This window comes from Petaurus breviceps, unplaced genomic scaffold (assembly GCF_028583685.1).
Source record: "Petaurus breviceps papuanus isolate PSGF00001 unplaced genomic scaffold, PetGlider_PUasm1.0 90752, whole genome shotgun sequence".
In the NCBI taxonomy this organism is placed as follows: Eukaryota; Metazoa; Chordata; class Mammalia; order Diprotodontia; family Petauridae; genus Petaurus; species Petaurus breviceps.
In genome coordinates, this window is record NW_027187336.1 from 3,921,694 (window position 1) to 3,935,737 (window position 14,044).

Consider the following 14,044-nt stretch of genomic DNA (forward strand, 5'->3'; position numbering starts at 1 on the left):
TAATGACTGGCCATGTTTTTGGAATGCCAGACATACATTTGCCTAAAAGACCATTTTACAGAGAATTCACACAAGGTAGGTGCTCATATAGTAATCAAAAGAAGTGGTACAAGGACATTCTCAAGGTCTCTCTGAAAAACTTTGGTTGTGACATGGGGGATACTGACTAAAGACTTCCAGCATGATGTGCCCCAAATCAAAGAAGGTGTTGTGCTCTATGAGCAAAGCAGAATTGCAGCGGCTCAGAAGAAACATGAGATACACAACTTTAGAGACATATCCACTCCATATCTTCATATGGTCTATTCATGACAGCCTGACCTGTGGTAGAGTCATTTGAGCTTGTATTGGTCTGATCAGCCACAGTTAGACATACCATACCTTGACTCTAACACAGTGATGTCATTTTGAACAAAGGACAACAACCATAAGCACTCAAACTAACAAGACTTCAAAACAAATAATAGTTTTATTTAGAAAATAAAAGAAATGGAAAGTACTGACCTCTGAATCCCTAAACTATCAACAGGACTTTTCTCCTTTTTCAGTGTTTTACCCTGACCCAGAATTCTGTAGAGTTTCTATCTTTTAGAACTTTAACAAAGAGGATTGTGTTCAGTTCCACAAATCTATATTTTGAACCATCTTACTCATTTGATGGCAGCTCTTCTCTAGTAACTACTTCCCATTGGTGCTTCACTTCTATACTGTCACTGTTCTCCTTTCCTAGACATTATCCTTAACACCATTATTTTTGTCATCAGCTCTGATTTTCTTCTCTGAAATTGTTAGGCAGGTGAATTAATGACTCTTCAGAAACCCTTTTTGATTTCTAAAGAATCAAATTTGTGGGTGAATCAAAGACGACCAGCATGGTGTGCCCCAATCAAAGAAGGTGTTGTGCTCTATGAGCAAAGCAGAATTGCAGTTGCTCAGAGGAAACATGGGATACATGACTTTAGAGACATATACACTCCAAGTCTTCATATGGCACAGCTCCAGAGAGAACCTTAGTATCTTGTATCTTACACTGCTAGGTGATAGAATCTTCCTGAGACAATTAAATTTGGAAGGATTAATAGCAACTAGACTATAGCATATTTGCTTTGATGATTTAATGTAAGAAATGTCATAAATAAAAACTTAACCCTTGTCTTCCTCCTCAGATCTCTAATATGTGGAAATTGTATACTGGGTTTTGTTAACTGCTAACCCAAGGGAAAGGGTCTACTGATTCTCAACAGTTTTATGTGTGAATATATTTCATGTCCTTCCTTGTCTAAATAAAACTGTTTTCTATTTTGAAGACTTTTGAGCATGGTGTCTTATAAAAGCAGAGAGAGGCTACTTAAGAGAAATGCCAGACAGTGAAGTTCTGAGGTTTATAGAGAAATTGCACACGAACAGTCCTTGTTGAACTACAGCATTCGCAGAATATTAAATTTGAAAAGAAGCAAAGGTAGAAATCTATCCCAGGGGTTGGCAAACTGTAGCTAGGAGACCAAATCCATCCCATCACCTGATTTTGTACAGTTCTGCTCACCATCCAGGTGACATTTTAATATATGCTATTAAAGCAGAGACTCTCTTTTGTATTTGTATCTTCAGCATATAGCATGATGCTTGATGTGTTATTATATGATATCAATATATAATATTTTATCATATCATATGATTATCATATGACCTCATCACATCACATCACATCATATCACGTTATGTCATGTTATGTTTTAATGAATATTTTTCTATGCATTTAAGGTCTTGGCTTATGGGGAAATTGATTGATATGCCCTTCTAGAAGAAATGTTAATATGAATTTAATTACTATACCCAGAGGAAAAGGTTGAAATTGAGAGATGGAGGAAGGATTGGAATGGCAGGAAGATAACCTAGTTGGGTGATATGGACTGCCTAGATATGTTCATCTCTCACCAAAGAAACAAAACCCCAGGATAGAAGCCAGGCATCTGGTTGAGAAATGATGAGAAAGGCAACATGGCAATGATATAACAAAAATGATTGTATTAATAAATATTTCTTGAACCGAATTCTGTTACTGTTGCTATCCTTATGTTGAGTGTATGAAATAGTAATAACCATTGAAATCAGTGTGGTCCCCAACCCATCCGTCCCAAACTCCCAGTAATCAATGTTCCGCTGAGTAAGACATCTTCAGTGTTGTGTATCTTGAATTGAGATAGTAATGGATGTTTTTAAAATATGGCCTCTATAATATTCCCATTAGATCTTTCATATCCTAACTGCAAAAGTCATAGCATACCTTAGTAAACCTGATTCTTATTGGCCTTTATTGAAGATAGAAGTAGCTTAAGAAACAATTAGTCAACTGATACACCCATAATACTCAGTGAGGGAAAATGCAGTCCCATGAACTACTTTGTAACTTATTTAAGGAGAGCCAGCTGTCTAGAACCCAAAGTAATTATGTGAGAATGCCTGTGTGGAGTTAGACTATGGATTAGCACATCCATAAACATGAGACTTAGGGAGGGAAATGAACTCAAGACTGTATACTAGTATTAAAATGTGATGACATATGGAGGGAAACAGGAAAGAAAGTAATTTTTCATGATCAGAAAAGGAAGTGACAAGAGGAATGAAGTCTCAGGATAAAGGTTTAACCATGAGTAAGTATAGGTATGTGTAGGAGTTTGTGTGTGTATGTGTGTGTGTGTGTGTGTGTGTGTTATTAAATTCTGACCTGAGTGTATTGTCGTGAAAATAAATTAAAAGCACTGTCTTATTAATTTTTTTGGACAGAAAAACACCAGAGGGCTTATTTTCAGGGGAGGGCTTATTTTAATGAACATTGACAGCAATTTTAATAAACAGGTAAATGTGAACAAAAAAATGTACCTTTATTCAATAAGCAAATCACTGGGGAAGAACAGGATGATGCGCTCACTGATGCAACTCTGATTGGATGCAGCTCGGAGTGCGGCGTGCGTTTCACCCGGGGGAGGGGGGGATGGTGCATACAGAGCGTACCGTAATGTAGGGGATCACCTTCACTACAGTAGCAATCTCAATAGGGCTTGTTTTCGGGGGAGGGCTTATTTTAGAGGAATCTTACACAGTAAGGGGAGGGCTTATTTTTGGGATAGGTCTTATTATCGGGGAAACACGGTATGTAGTTTTGAACAACTTATTGAAACCAAAAGTCTTGTTTACTGGGTCAACTTTTTCTACCTCCAACACTTTAAAATATAAGAAAATAAAATACACCAAAGTGACTAGAGAAAACCCATTTTTAGAAATCAAGTGATTCCAAAACAAATTTTTTGCTTAGAGAATAAGATATAGAATCAACTCAGACATTGGTGGCCATGGAGCTTTTAGGAAGAGGATGGCAAGACGCAACTTTGATATTCCAAAGTTCTCCTGTATCTACATTTCTGTTCTTTAAATTCATAGTCTACACACACACACACACACACACACACACATATAGATACACATACACATATACTCATATAAACATACACATGGACATATACACACATACACAATGTTTGCTAAAGAAAAGTATTTGGGTGAAGGAAGACAATGGCATTAAATAAAAAAGAGGGACAATTATTTTCTTTCTATTTGGGCTAAGATGAATGCCCCCCCTTCCTTTTTTTCTTTCTTTTCTAGTGGTTTTATAAACTCTTTCTATGTTTAAATGTTTGCTGTCTTCCTGAAATGCTATCAGGAAGGGAGGCTGGGGGTCTGGAAATATTTGCAAAAAAAAAAAAAAAAGAAGTTAAATTTAGATGTTCCTAAGGTTTCTCTTCATACTGCTAAAACAAGCCGTAAAAGTTGTTATTGAAAAGTATTTAGCATTTAAACTGCTCTCAGTGAACTGTGATTACAAGCCATAAGTTATATCAATAAACATTTTATAAAGTCTACTGTATGTTCACCTCTGTTCTAGGACCTCCAAGAGATATAGTTTTAAAAAGACAAGCTCTCTGACATTGTGGAAATTACAATAAAAAGCAGGATGTTATGAATTCATAAATAACTATGATACAAAATAATAGTAAAGAAATTACTTTAAAAAGTACAAAAACAGTGTTATATAAGGTCCTAGGGTAGGAACTGGGGTAGATCATTACTAAGTGGGTAATATTGGGCAAAGCTTCATGAGAGTACTGGAAGAAGCATCGGCATTGGTTTTTAAGGACTGACTAGGAATGTAACAAAATTTTAACAATGTTACGTACATATTAGATTTAACTTTGAAAGAGAGATACAGACATATAATTAAGTTAATTTCAAAAAATGTTTGTGCCATACTATATGCAATATACAATCCTCTGTGGAAACAAAAATAAATAAAAAAGTTATTGGTTTCTGTCTTCAAAGAATTTACAGCATTACAGAGGGATAAGATGTATAGTCAGGTTGAGTAGGTATAGAATTCAAATCCTACTTCAGAAACTTCTTAGCTTTGTGAACCTTAGACAAGTTCCTTAGTTTTTCTTGTACCTTCATCCCTTAATCTGTACAATGAGGAAGTTCAACTTGGCTGCTAAGGTCCCTTCTAGCTCAAAAGTTATGATATTATGTTTAGAAAAAAGTTAAATACAAATTTGAAAGAAGTGTCTAGGAGAAGGCAAAGAAGGATACCAGGTTAGGTAAGGACAAAACAGTCTGCAGTTAGGAGGCAGTGTTAACATTGGAAAGACAAAGAGGTTTCATCTAACAACGTCTTCTTCATGAAGAAACTATGACAGAGGTCATAGGATAACCTATAAAATATAGGATAAAAGATAGGATCTTTTGAACTGGAAGAAATATTAGAGGTCATTGAATATATCCTTTAATTATATATATGAGGATATTGACAGTCAGAAAGGTTAAGTAACTTGCACAGGAACACACAGCTAATTAGTGTCTGAGACAGGATGTGAATCCAGCTTTTTCTGACTCCAGGTCCAAAATACTATGTGTTATATACTACTAGTATTTGGGTTGAGTATAAAATAGAGTAGGTGGAGATGCAGAGGCAACATGTTACAGGTCTGGGAAGTTAGTCTGTACAATTAATGGAGACAAAAAGAACATAAGGATCATCAGCAGCATATCTGACTGGATCATGTAGTCCATGAAGGGGAATAGAGTGAAATAATCATAGAAAGATAGATCCAGGATCATTGTCCCTGGAGAATTAACAATATAGGAAAATTAAAAAATTAAATACAATAATCACAAAAATACAATGAATACTGATTACTTAAATACAAATTTAAGTACAACAAATCTAACATATAATTCCTTATTTTCCCCTCAAATCTCACACTTCTATTGAAATTCTCTACTTTGATTAATAGTACCAGTATCCTTCCACTCACCCAAGTTGTCAACTTCAGAGTCATCTTCAGTTTTTTCTTCCTTCCCTCACCTCAATATCCAATCAACTTACATTTATTGTTGATTCTATTGACACATCTTTAGCATCTATCACCTTCTCTCACTCCATGCAGCTACCACCCTAATTTAGGTCCTCATCACATCTTGTCTGTACTATTGAAACAACCTCCTATCTACCTTTCTTCCCCAAATTGCTTTCATCACAGATATATATCATCAAGACACATGTCTAACCATTAGCTCTATTTTATCTTAATAATAATAAATCAAAGCTTGGAGGAGCCAAGATGGAGGAGTAAAAGCAGGGACTAACCTTACATTTCCTTCAGATACCTGTAAGGGGTGAATCTGAGTGGATTTTGGAGTGGCATAATCCACAAAGAGACAGAGAGTGTTAGGTTTCTAGCCAGAGACAATCTGGGGGGACAAAAGGAAAGATCTGTTGCACTGGACTAGGAGAAAAGCACAGAACGTGCAGGCTATACCAGCATAGACTTGGCCATAACAAAGCTGAAGCAGACCCCAACTGACTGAATCACTGGTGGCAGGGGATATTCCTAGAACTCGCAAGACAGGATGGGGACAGGGTGTATTAGAAGTGGCTTAGAGAGAGGCACAGTCCTGCGCAGGGCCTGAGAAAGCAGCAGCAGCTATTCCTGGGGCTATGAGTCCACAGACTAAATGTTGGAAAATCACCTGTTTAAACTTCTTGGAGCCAAGATGGCAGAGTAAACTGTAAGTGCTCTCACCCCTTACCCCTGCTGACCTTGAAAAATCCAGAGAATATTGCACTAGGAAAAGTCCTGGAATTGTGGAGCCAACTGAAAGGGCATGGAAGTCTTGTAGCTCAGAAGACTAGAAGTATTAACCTCTTGCTGTGGCTGAAGGGAACCAGTACAAGACAGAGGTGTCCCAGGAAGCCAACAATAAATCCCACCTGAGCTGACCAGAGGGAGATCCTGAGCTCTAGGGGGGTAGAGCTGGCAAACTCCAACAGCAGTACCCCAAGTGTGCCTTCACACAGCCAAGGGAATCAGGAATCAACAGTACAAATGGCCATACACCAGCAGCTGAGCCTACCTGTGCTCTATCACAACCCTAGGGGAGGAGGAATACTCCAGTGGCCAGACCACCCTTTCCTCACTCTTCATGCCACAGCTTCAGTGTAACCCAGGGGAAATACAAAGAGAGTTCACCTAGCCTTAACACACACCAGACAGTTCCAGCTCAGCACCAGGTAAACTATATCATTATATAGCTTTCAGTTGCCAGAAAAAGAGTCCACAGTACACAACACCAGTAACCAGGCCCCTTAACACCAAGCAGACAAAAGTATGGGATGGGGCGGCCAGGTGGCGCAGTGAGTAAGAGCACCGGCCCTGGCATGGGGAGACCCAGGATCAGTTCTGGCCTTAGATACTTGGCACTCACACAAAATAACTGGCTGTGTAACCTTAAGCAAGTTACTTAACCCCAATTGCTTTTAAAAAAAAGGAAAAAAGTATGGGACAGAGGACCCTGTAGCCCAGAAGCAGAGATCCACTTTAAAAGCCAGAAAAAAAAGCAATTACAATGGGAAAAAGCAAATTAGAAAAGCAAAGACCATAGATTTTCACTATGTAGAAAGGTAAGATCAAAATAGAAATTCAGAAAAGATCATTGACACTATATCCTCATTTGAAACTCAAAAGGGATTATGAACTGGTCTCAATGCCAAAAAATATTCTTGGAAGAGCTCAAGAAGAATTTTAAAAGTCAAATTAGAGAGGCAGAAGAAAAACTGAACAATTCTTTTAAAAATACAATTGACAAAATGAAAAAAAAATCATTGAAGGAAACAATTCTTTAAAAGTATAATTGGTCAAATGGATAAGGAGGTAGAAAACCTAACTGGAGAAAATAACTCTCTAAAAAGTAAAATTTGCCAAATGGAAAAGGAAATAATAAGTTAAAAATCAGAATTGGGCAAGTAGAAGCTAATGACTCTATGAGGCATCAAGTATCAGTTAAATAAAATTGAAAGAACAGAAAAAAAAATAAAAGATAACACAGAATGTCTAATTGGAAAAACAACTGACTTGGAAAATAGATCCAGGAGACATAACCTAAGAATTATTGGTATGCTGAAAAAATCATGATAAAAAAGGAAAGTGCCTGGACAGTATCTTCCAAGAAATCATCAAGGAAAACTGTCCTGAAGTCCTAGAACCAGAGAGTAAAATAGTCATCAAAAAAATCTATTGATCATCTTCTGAAAGAGATCCCAAATTGAAAACACCAAGGAATGTCATAGCCAATTTCAAGGATTATCAGCTCAAGGAGAAAATACTACAAGCAGCCAGAATGAAACAATTCAAATATTGTGGAATCACAATCAGGATCACACAGGACCTTGAAGCTTCTACAGTAACTGATTAGAGTGACTGGAATATGATATTCCATAAGGCAAAGGATCTTGGACTACAAACAAGGATCAACTACCCAACAAAACAGAGCATAATCTTTCAGACAAGGAAATGGAAATTCAATGAAATAAGAGACTTCCAGACCTTCCTGATGAAAAGGCCAGAGGTCAGTGGAAAATTTGACCTTAAAATACAAGACTCAGGAGAGGCATAAAAAGGTAAACAGGAAAAAAATACTAAACAAAAACATATTATTCAATTAGGGTAAACTGGTAGGCCAATAATTGTAAATCTTGAGAATTGTATCTTTATTATGGCATTTAAAAGGTATATACATAGAAGGAGTGTGTGGGTATAAATTAACTGATATGATTAAAAAAAACTAATTAAGGGGTGTAAAGGGATTGTAATAGGAGAACAGAAAAGGAGGAGGCAGAGAAGGATAACGGATCACATGACAAGGCACAAAAACATGTTATAGTAGAGGGAAAGAAGGGAGGGAGATGAGCATTGTTTGATCTTTACTCTCATAAGATTTGATTAAAGGAGGGAATAATATACTCAGTTAAGTATAGAAATCAAACTTGCCCTACAGACAGTAAGTAGGAGGAGAAAGGGGAAAGAAAAGGGAGGGGGGCTGATGGAAGGGAGGGAAGATTGAGGGAGGTGGTAGTCAAAAGCAAAACTCTTTTGAGGAGGGTAAGAAAGAAGGAAGAAATAAAAGAATAAATAGGGTAGAAGGGGGAATAGGATGGAGAGAAAGACACAGATAGTAACTATTATTGTGAATGGGAATGGGATGAAGTCTCCAATAAAACAGAAGTGGATAGCAGCATAGATTAAAAACCAGAATCCTACAATATATTGTTCACAAGAAACACATTTGAAACAGGGGGCAAACACAGGGTACAGGTAAAAGGCTGGAGTAGAATATACAAAAAACAAAAATAGATCTAATCAAAGGATTTAAGGAAGGAAATTATATTTTGCTAAAAGGCACCAGAGACAATGAAGTAATATCATTACTAAACATATATGTACCAAGTGGTATAGCATCCAGATTCTTAGAGAGGAAAATAAGGGAGTTACAAAAAAGAAATGGAGAGCAAAACTATACTAGTGGGGGACTTCATACTCCCCCTCTCTGAACTTGATAAATCTAACCTCAAAATAAACAAGAAAGAAGTTAAATACATGAATAACATTTTAGAAAAAGGTAAATATGATAGATCTCTCAAGAAAATTGAATGGGGATAGAAAGGAATATACATTTTTCTCAGTGGTCCATGTCTTCTACACAAAAACTGACAATGTATTATGGAGTAAAAACCTCACAACCCAGTGAAGAAAGTCAGAAATATTAAATGCATCCTTTTCAGATCATGATGCAATAAAAATTATATGTAATAAAGGATGTGGAAAGATTGACTAAAAATTAATTGGAAAATAAATCATCTAATCCTAAAGAATTAGTGGTTAAAACAACAAATCATAGAAACAATCAAAAACTTCATTCAAGCGAATGACAATAATGAGACAACATACCAAAACTTATGGGGTGCAGCAAAAGAGGGTTTTAGGGGGAAGTTTTGTAGCTCTGAATGCTTGTATGAATAAAATAGAGAAAGATGAAATAAGTGGATTGAGCATGGAACTGAAAAAGCTAGAAAAAGAACAAACTAAAAATCCTCAATTAAATACCAAATCAGAAATACTGAAAACCAAAGGAGAGATTAATAAAATCAAAATTAAGAAAACTATTGAACTAATAAATAAAACTAACAACTAATTTTATGAAAAAAACAATAAAGTTGATAAACTTTTAGTTAATTTGATTTGCAAAAAGAAAGAAGAAAACCAAATTACCAGTATCAAAAATGAAAAGGATCAATTCCACACCAAGGAAGAGGTAGTTAAAACAATAGTTAGGGATTATTTTGCCTAATTGAATACACATAAATTTTACAATCTTAGTGAAATGGATGAATATTTACAAAAATATAAATTGCCCAGAATAACAGAAGAGGAATAAAAATACTTAAATAATCCCATCTCAGAAAAAGAAATTGAACAAGTCACCATTGAACTCCCTAGGAAAAAACATCTTCAGTGCCAAATGAATTTAAATACAAATTCTATCAAACATTTAAAGAACAATTAATTCCAATATTCTATAGACTATTTGGGAAAACTGGATAAGAAGGAGTCCTACCAAATTCTTTTTATGATATAAATATGGCACTGATACCTAAGCCTGGAAAAGCAAAAACAGAAAGAAAATTATATACTAATTTCTGTAATGAATATAGATGCAAAAAAATTAAATAAAATATTAGCAAAAGATTACGGCAACGTATCATGAGAACAATACACTTTGATCAAGTAGGAGTTGTACCAGGAATGAAGAGCTGTTTCAATATTAGGAAAACTATCAGTGTACTTGATCATATCAACAACAACTCCAACAGAAAGCATATGATTATCTCAATAGATGCAGAAAGAGCTTTTGACAAAATACAAGACCCATTCCTACTAAAAACACTAGAGAGCATAGGAATAAATGGAGGCTTCCTTAAAATGATAAATAGCATCTACCTAAAACCTTCAGCAAACCTTCTATGTAATGGGGATAAGCTAGATGCACTTCCTGTATACTCGGGGTAAAACAGGGATATCCATTATCATGACTCCTGTTCAATATGGCACTAAAAATGTTAGTTTTAGATATGAGAAAAACAAAATTGAAGGAATTAGAATTGGTGAAGAAGAAATTAAGTTATCACTCTTTGCAGATGATATGATGATATGCTTAGAGAATCCTAGAAAATCAAGTAAAAAATTACTTAAAATAATAAACAACTTTAGCAAAGTTACAGGATATAAAAGAAACGCAATAAATCCTCAGAATTTCTATATATTACTAAAAGAGGCCAACAGCAAGAGATAGAAAGAGAAATTCCATTTAATGTTACTGTAGACATTATAAAAATATTTGGGAGTCTACCTGCCAAAAAACCCAGGACCTTTACAAACACAATTACAAAACACTTTTCATCCAAATAAAGTCAGATCTAAATAATTGGAAAAACATCAGTTGTTCATGCACAGGCCTAGCTAATATAAAAAAGTGAAAATTCTACCAAAATTAATTTACTTATTCAGTGTTATACCAATCAAACTAACAAAAATCATTTTATATGTAGGGAAAAATAATATCAAAATTCATCTGGAACAACAAAAGCTCCAGAATATCAAGGGAATTAATGCAAAGAAATGCTAGAGAAGGTAACAGCCATATTAGTCATAAAATTAATTGACAATGGCCAAATAAATAATAGAGGGGTAGATCAGTGGAATAGGTTAGGTACCCAAGACACAGTAGTCAATGATTATAGCACTCTATTGTTTGATAAACCCAAAGACCCCAGTTTCTAAGATAAGAACTCACTTTTTGACAAAAACTGCTGGGAATATGGGAAAATAGTATGAGGGAAACTGGGTATAGACCAGTGTCTGACACTGTATACCAGTATGAGGTCCAAATGAGTACATGATGTAGGCAGAAAGATTCATACTTTAAACAAATTAGGGGAGCAAGAAATAGATTATCTGTCAGATTTATGGTGAATGGAAAAATTTATGAACAAACAAGAGATAGAGAACATTGTGAAATGCAAAATGGCTAATTTTGATTACATTAAATTGAAAAGTTTTCGAACAAAGACAATGCAATCAGAATTAGGAGGGAAACAGAAAACTCAGAAAGAATTTTTACAACTTGTGTCTTTGATAAAGGCCTCATTTCTAAAATATATAAAAAACTTCATCAAATTTACAAGAATACAAGTCATTTTCCAATTGAAAAGTGGTCAAAGAATATGAACAGGCAGTTTCCAAAGGAAGAAATTAAAGCTATCTAGAGTCATATGGCAAAAGGCTCTAAATCACTATTGATTAGAAAGATGCAATTCAAAACAACTCTGCATTACCACATCACAGCCCTCAGATTGGCTAACATGACAAAACAGGAAAGGGAGAAATGTTGGATAAGATGTGGGAAAGTTGGAACACTGATTCATTGTTGATGGAGCTGTGAGTTATCCAACCATTTTGGAGGCAATTTGGAACAATGCCCAAAGGGCTATAAAATGGGCATACCCCAGGACCTGGGTGGGGTAAAGCCAAGATGATGGAGTAAAAGCAGGAAATTGCTTGAGCTCCCACACCAACCACCTCCAATACCTGTAAAAAAAAAAAAGGGCTCTAAACAAATTTTAGAGCTACAGAACGCACAAAGTGACAGAGGGAAACAAATCTTCCATTGAAGGCAACCTGACAGGTTGATAGGAAGGGTCTATTGTACCAGGTTGGGAGCAGAGGACAGTCCTGCATTAGCTGTATGGGCCCAGACCCAGGGTGTCCCTGACCAGCAGCACAGGCTGGCCAGAGCAGACTTCAGGAGAGTGAATCACTGGCAGCTATGGTGGTTTGCAGACTTGTCAACACATAAACACCAAAGGAGGGCGGCTACGTGGCGCAGTGAGTAAAGCGCTGGCCCTAGAGTCAGGAGGACCTAAGTTCGGTTCCGGCCTGAGACACTTAACACCCACACAAAAATACTACCCGTGTAACCTTGGGCAAGTTACTTAACCCCAATTGCCCTCCAAAAGGAAAAAAAAACACACACACACATAAACACCAAAGTCTTGGGTGGTGGTCCTTGGGTGAGGAACATCACTGTGCCAGAGCTTGTGGTGGCTGTAGAGAACGAACCCACCTCATAGCTCTGACAATAATTGTGAAAACCCCAGCAATTTGGGACACAGTTGTCTCCACTCTAGAAGCAGAGTTCTACCTTGGCAAAGAGCTCAAAAGTCAAGTAATTTCCTGGCAAGATAAGCAAACAGAGAAAGGGCAATCAGACTATATAACGCAGAATAAAGAAGACTATTTTCCTTTTTTTTTTTGTTTTGTTTTTTTTCTTTCTCATGGTCTCTCCCATTGTTATAATTCTTCTATGTAACACGACTAAAGAGAAAATGTGTTTAATAGGAATGTATGTGTAGAGCCATATCATATTATGTGCCATCTTGGGGAGGGAAGGGGAGAAAATTTAAAATTTATGGAACTGAATGTTTAAAACTAAAAATATATAAGTTTATACATACATACATATATATACATATATATATACTATTTTAAAATAAAATAAACACATAAAAGCTCAAATACTTGGCATTTAAAGTCTTTAAGAACTAAATTGCACATTCCAGCCTTATCATAGATTACTTTTCTTCAATTCTCTGTGTTAGCCAAACTGACTCTGTTTTCATTCATCATACTGCTATTTCCTATCTCCTTGACTTTGCACAAGTTGAAGGAATCATGGGAGGATTTATGGAGAATTCATTTACATTGTCCCTTAAAGAAATAATAGGATTAGCACTAGAAGAAATAGGGAATGATAGAAGAAAACATTTTAGATTTTAGTAATGTGAACAAAAGTAGTCAGATGAATTTTAGCCAAAATAGGGAATGAAAATTTGAGTAGTACTGAAATAAAATTATAGAGTACCTTAAATATCAGACTAAATAATTTAGAATTTATTTTGTAAGTATTAGGGATCCATCCCAAGTTTATGAGAAGTAGAAGGACATGATTAGAGCTGCATAATAGAATGATTAAGTTTTAATTTTATGTGGAATGATTTGGAGGGAGAAGAAGAAAGAGCCTGATATGTTGATTGGAAAGCTATTGCATTAGTATGTATTAGAATTAAGGAGAGTCTTAATTAAGATTATCAAAGTAAAAAATGTTTCTTGTTCTGAGTATTGAAGAATGGGGTATAGAGGAGTTATAAAAACAAGTCTGTCTAAATATTTGTTAAATATAGTATTGCATATGTTCAATTTCTATTGTTTTTTTCAATGGAATAATAAAGTGAATGTATCAGGTTCATGAAGATAATTGAAAATGAAGAATGAGAACTCTTGAGAATGGCTGAGGTTAGAGATACAGTTTGGGAAACTCTTCACATGAAGATGGTATTTGAAACCAAAGAATGAATGAGATTAATGAGGGAAGAATTATAAAAAAGATAAATTAAGGATTGAGGTCTAAGCCTAGAAGTAATGACTGCATTTATGTAAAATGTAGTATCACAAAGTCAGCTGCAAACATTTACCGTCATACTTTGGTTTTCTTTTAGCAAATATGACTGTTTTTTAAATTTATTTATATTTTATGCTCCCCCATT